This window comes from Euwallacea fornicatus, chromosome 27 (assembly GCF_040115645.1).
Source record: "Euwallacea fornicatus isolate EFF26 chromosome 27, ASM4011564v1, whole genome shotgun sequence".
NCBI classification, from domain to species: Eukaryota; Metazoa; Arthropoda; class Insecta; order Coleoptera; family Curculionidae; genus Euwallacea; species Euwallacea fornicatus.
In genome coordinates, this window is record NC_089567.1 from 3002920 (window position 1) to 3008919 (window position 6000).

Here is a 6000-nt window from a genome sequence, read left to right on the forward strand (position 1 = left end):
TTGGTAGCAACTTTGATAAGCTACTACTCTGTCATTGACAAATTGATATTCAATTTTAAATTGGCACCGATGTGAACAAAATAAATGCCTTTTCACTTTATTTGACTTCGCCAGTTCTCGGCTCAATTTGAGAATATGTACACAAGAACATTCATGAGGTATATATCTCAAAAACGGTTAAGCTTTGAGACTACTAAAAAATATACTTTTTTAAAATCTAAAATGTTAAACAGAATAGTATTTTTTATTAATAGAGCTTCTGGAGCTGCGTAGAAAGCAATTAGAGCCCTATTAACTAACCAAGACAGTTTCAAGTGGCGCTCCATAATTACTACAATAAAACTGGCAGCGCTACCTTGTGTGCCATGTTCCAAAACTCTTGGATACCTAATTTCAGTATTGTTTAGGCCAGGGGCTTCTTGAGTTCCTGCCTAACAGTAGTGAGTGCCTCACTAGGCACCAGAGGAATCCAAATACACTGGCGAGGTTTTGTAGTTGAGTCGAAGGACCAGACGGGCTACCGTCATAAAATAATGGGGTTCCAAAGGTTCGAGAAGCTATATAAACTCTGTTACACAAATTACATTAAATTTAATCACAGACCAGTTGAATTACAGGGTGAGTTGTGATTAACTTATTAACAATAATGCCCGTGTATAGGGTTCTATGGCAACGAGAGCGAGAGATGTTTGCTGTTTACGCGACGGGGTGAAAAACGGTTCTACTCGTCTCCTCCAAGAGGGTTCGTGCCCCTTCCCGAAAAACGCAGGTTCCCGGGTTTGGTTTCCCACGATTTCATGAGAAAATCACCACCTTGATGCTTTCACACCATTACCTTATCGCTAACACCCTCTGGTTCATGTCCACTTGCGAGTTTGTTGCTACATTTCATCCTAATTTACTGCTCCCCTTAATCTGTTTGGGCAATGTGCACTTCATAAATCAGGGTGGATGTGCATCAGATGAGAGGTGATTAGCGTGGTACCCATGGTTTGGCACCCAGTGGTATGTCGAGCTTTGGTTTCTGGTTTCTCTCTTTACCAGATTTATTTCCCAGATGTTAGGGCAATGCGTGAGAGCGATCTTTATGTTGGAGTTTTTTCCAACAAGTATCATAGCTCCAAAGACTGTATAGCTATGAAATAAAATCAAAAATAAAATTTCATCTTTACCACCCTGTTTCTTTATTAATATTAATTTTCGTTACGCAACAATTGCGTTTGATTTTAATATTTTGTTGGTAGTAATATGTCGTTGCTGTTTATCTAATTACTTTTGAGATGCCCTGTATAATTATTTATTATGAGTGTCGTAACATGATGCGCTTTGATTTATCATGCATTTTTAGAACTTTCTATTATTATCATTTAGGGCTCTGTTGTGGTGTGTGAATTAGATCCTTTCCATAGTGGACAATGATCAAGGACATACGATAAGTGAAACTTTGTATTTCTTTAAATGCAAATTAGAAACTATATTTAACCCCAGTTTAAAGCTTCGAAGCTTTTAAGGCTCCTATGATGTGTCCAGCATCATGCCTAAAAAAGAACTAATTTTTAATCCCTTGAGTGCATCTATACAAGAAATAAAGCCAATGTGGTACCACTTCCTTATGAGAAGCATTGCGTATCGGATGTCACCATATAACCTAATATTTTTCCTAAAAAAAAAAAAAAACAATTTCAGAACTCGTAAAACTTTCTCAATATTCGAACTCCTCACATTTCCTAAAGACGGTTTGGTGACCCGCACTCTTTTCGATAACCTCTCGGCCACGTAGTTCTTGTTTATTGAAGTCTCCAGTCTAGTTTTGCAATGAATTCTTATTTTTGATTCTGTCAATGTACAAGGGAAATACGAAGAGCGCTGCTTATGCAAGAGTTTCGGATTATTCAGAAGTTTCAAGGAAGTTTATATGATTTCTGAGACGTTATCTGCATATACAATCTTTTCTAGATAAGGATGAATAGCATGTATAAGCACATTCATAGAAAAGGTAGCATATACAAAATAACTTAAATTAAGAAAAAGTTGTGCAATTTAAAACAAATTAGTAATCTGTTTTTATACCGACTAAATTCCGAAAGATTACGAAGATATTCCGAAAAAACAAATTTAGCGATTTTTTTTTTATAATGTCATATGGTTACAATTAGAGGAATAAGTTTCACATTATCATGACTTTTTTTTGAAGACTTCTTAGCAGTGTTGCCAGTTTTTGTGTCAAGTCTTTACTTTCAGAGATAAATTGTTAAACTTTCGATTTTCATATAGGTGCAACATTGAATATTTTAATTTTTAAAATCATCATAAAATTCTTTTTTCCGCTATGTATTACATTTAGTATGTTTCTTAGAAATTCTACGTTATATCCATTAAAACATTTTTTGATAAGTCAGTTATGATTTTTACTTATAACAATGGCACACGATGCATAAATATATGCCTTGGAACTGTCAAAAATATTTTAAAAGTGTAAAACATTAAATTTGTTGTACGTGTACGTAATTACATTTACTTGTGTATATTCTTCAAATCAGCATAAAAAAAATTAAATTAAATTATGCTTTAATAACATCATCATCATCAATACAGCTGACTGGATTGAATAGAGGTTTATAATTATAATAAATGTTCAAATAAACAATTATTATTTTTCAAACATAAAAATGTTCTTTTCATCGTCGAATCTAAAATTCTGTTTAGTATGTCTGGGGTTATCGTGTTGAATGTCTCTTATACCTATTTATAATTGTTCTTCGTTTTCAATATTTTGAGGATACACTTTTTTTATGTAACCCCAGAAAAAATTCAATGGAGTTATAGCCGTGGGTCGTGTGGGCCACAAAATATCATTATGAGTTCGGACAAATTTTCCTGAAATCTTCCCAGTTATTTTCATAGCATTGATTTATTCATTGTGAATCCTTGATATAAGTAGAAAACATAGCCGACTCATTAAAAAGTGTTTTAATGGCTATACCTCATAGAATTTGCGAGAAAAGCACCAAATGTAATAAATGGCTGAATAAGAAATTTCATGACGATTTAAAAAAATTAAATAGTTGATGTTGTGTCTATCTGAAAATCAAAAGTTTAACAATTTATCTCCTAAAATCAGTATTTAAGAAGAAAATTGGCAATTCTACTAAGAAGTTCTCAAGAAAGTGTCTTGATAACGTAAAACTTTAATTCCTCTAATTGTAACAGTATAAGAGTTATTTGCAAAACATGAAAACTGCCAAATTCGTTTTTTTCGGATATCTTTGTAACCATTCGGAATTTAGCAGGTATAAAAACAGATTATTAATTTATTTTAAATTGCGCAACTTTTTACCAATTTAAGCGATTTTGTATCTATTACCCTTTCCGAGATCCTCATGCTGTTCATGCGTATTTGGGACAGAGGGTAAATATACCCCAATACCTTCTGATGCGATTGAATATGTTTTCACACCTTTTTTTTCTTAATTAGTATCCCTTATATCTTTTTGAATATATGTAAATTTCTGACCATTTGTTAATAAGAGCGGTGTCCACAATGGACGATATTTTTGAATTTTTGGGTGCGACGTTGCTGTCGGGTTTTAATAATAAACATTAAATAATAATAACAACAGTCTTGGAGAGATGGCGAAGCTTGACAGATGCAATGCAATGACATGTCAAAATATAAGTATGACAAAAATAATGCAAGCTATGACGAATTAGAGACAAGTTTGAACATATCCGTTAGAAGCATCGCGTGCAAATGTGTAACACGTATTCTCTTTGCTATGGCGTCGGTGTCTTCTGAATTAGTCTCGGACAATCTATTAAAATTAATCCTAGAATACTAATACTCGTAAAATTTACGACGCCCAATTATTTTCTCTCAAATTTGGCAACAACGGAAAATTTTGTAGATATGGGTTTGCCAGTAGCTTCCTTATTTTTGCCGTACTAAACGTTGGTAGATACGATTCAATTAAATTTTGTGCACAACTTTGTGAATCACCCATCTCGTCGTAAATATTACGACGCTTTAGTGTTATCGTCTTGTCAGCAATAAGACAAACAGGAGAATTGTTGCGATCATATGAAATTACGTTTATTACGGTTCCAGTTGCAATGTAAATAATAAGGCTAAGCTTTTTTTTTATTTTGTATATTGCAAAATGTCAAATAAGCCACTTACTCCATTGCAAATGCAACAAGGAATAGAAAGGATTATGAATGGAGAAGATGACTACAATGAGCCATACGAAGATAGTGGAAGTGATTGGGAGGAAGACCACTTAGAGAAGGAATTGCTGCATTCTGACAGCAGTTTAGATGAATCTGACGTCATTGAGGAAGAATATCTCGTTCCAATAGAAGAACCTCAAAATGAAGCTTCATCGTCATCATTAGACTATCAACCTTTAGCTAAATTACGTAGAAAAGATTCTAATATTGTTTTCCTCAAAAAAGTAAATTTAAAAGGTAAGAATGGTCATAAGTGGACATCTAAGCAGCCAATTTTGTCAAAAAGAGTCAGTTCAAGGAACATTATTCATTTTATACCGGGCAACAAAGGCGAATCTCGTAACCGTTCTTCTATAAAGGAATGCTTTTTGCATTTCTTCCATGATAATATCCTTGAAATAATTATTCGTCACACCAACGAAGAGATTGGCAGACAGAGTTCCAAATACGCTACCAGTTCCACGACTGTGACAAACATTTGCAAAGATGAATTATTAGCCTTACTTGGAATACTGATTTTTTCTGCAGCCAAAAAAGACAATCATCTAAATACTAAACACATGTTTGAAGGGACAGTTTCGGGAACTTTCTATCGTGCCTGTATGAGTAGAGAACGTTTTGCGTTTCTAGTAAACTGTCTCAGATTTGACGATAAAATTACCAGAGAGGAACGAAAGAAAAGTGACTCCTTCACTCATATTCATCAGATATGGAATATGCTTATGGAGATATGCAGAAGCTCCTATACTCCAGCATCTTATCTGACGATAGATGAACAACTGTTAGGATTCAGAGGAAGGTGTCCATTTCTAATGTATATATCCAACAAGCCATCAAAGTACGGCATCAAGATAGTCATGTTATGCGATTCGTCATCGAAATATGTATATGATTGATGCCAATCCATACTTGGGAAAAAGCACCAATACTGGTGGTCTGCCTCTTGCTAATTTTTATGTGAAAGAATTAACAAAATCGATCCATGGTAGTAATCGTAATATTACCATGGATAACTGGTTTACGTCAGTTCCTCTGGCGGATGAACTTCTGGAACAGCCATATAAATGAACAATTATAGGGACTCTTAGAAAAAATAAAAATAAAAAAGAACTACTGAACACTGACAATAGACCACGAGGAACATCCATGTTTTGCTTTGATAAAAACAAAACATTAGTTTCCTATTTACCAAAACCTAATAAAATAGTGATGTTACTTTCTACAATGCATGAAGGTGCCACAATTAGTGAAAATGGAAAACCGGACATAATTATAAATTATAATGAAACCGAGGTGGGAGTAGATACTTTCGATCAGTTATGCAGTAATATGAACTGCTCCAGAAAGACACGAAGATGGCCTCTTTGTGTTTTTTATGGAATGATTAACATAGCTACTATCAACTCATTTGTGATATACTGTGATAATACATACAAAGCTAATAACAAACCCGTTTCTCGATTCCAGTATATGTTTGAATTGGGAAAATGTTGGGAAAAAACCCAACATAAATCAGCGGTATCGCTGGGCTCCAATTAGGCTCTAAAGACGTTGGAACAATCCCAATTCACATCTGCTGCGTCGTACCCCTCGATGCAGCACTTACCCTCACGTGCTTAAACCCGGACACCGTGATGGCACTGGTTCTTTGATTTATCACTGTCCCGATTTATGGGGGGCACCAAATAAATTTGTCAAGGGAACCAGAGAGCCACATCTGGGCTTTGACCGTGGAGATTCTTGGGAAAAAACTTTCCTCAGAACTAGGGGGCG

At 34.7% G+C, this 6000-nt stretch overlaps 1 pseudogene; it reads left to right on the plus strand.

Moving 5' to 3' along the window:
- The first annotated feature begins 4157 nt into the window (after positions 1-4157).
- LOC136347197 (piggyBac transposable element-derived protein 4-like) lies at positions 4158-5766 on the plus strand (annotated as a pseudogene).
- Positions 5767-6000: the final 234 nt, after the last annotated feature.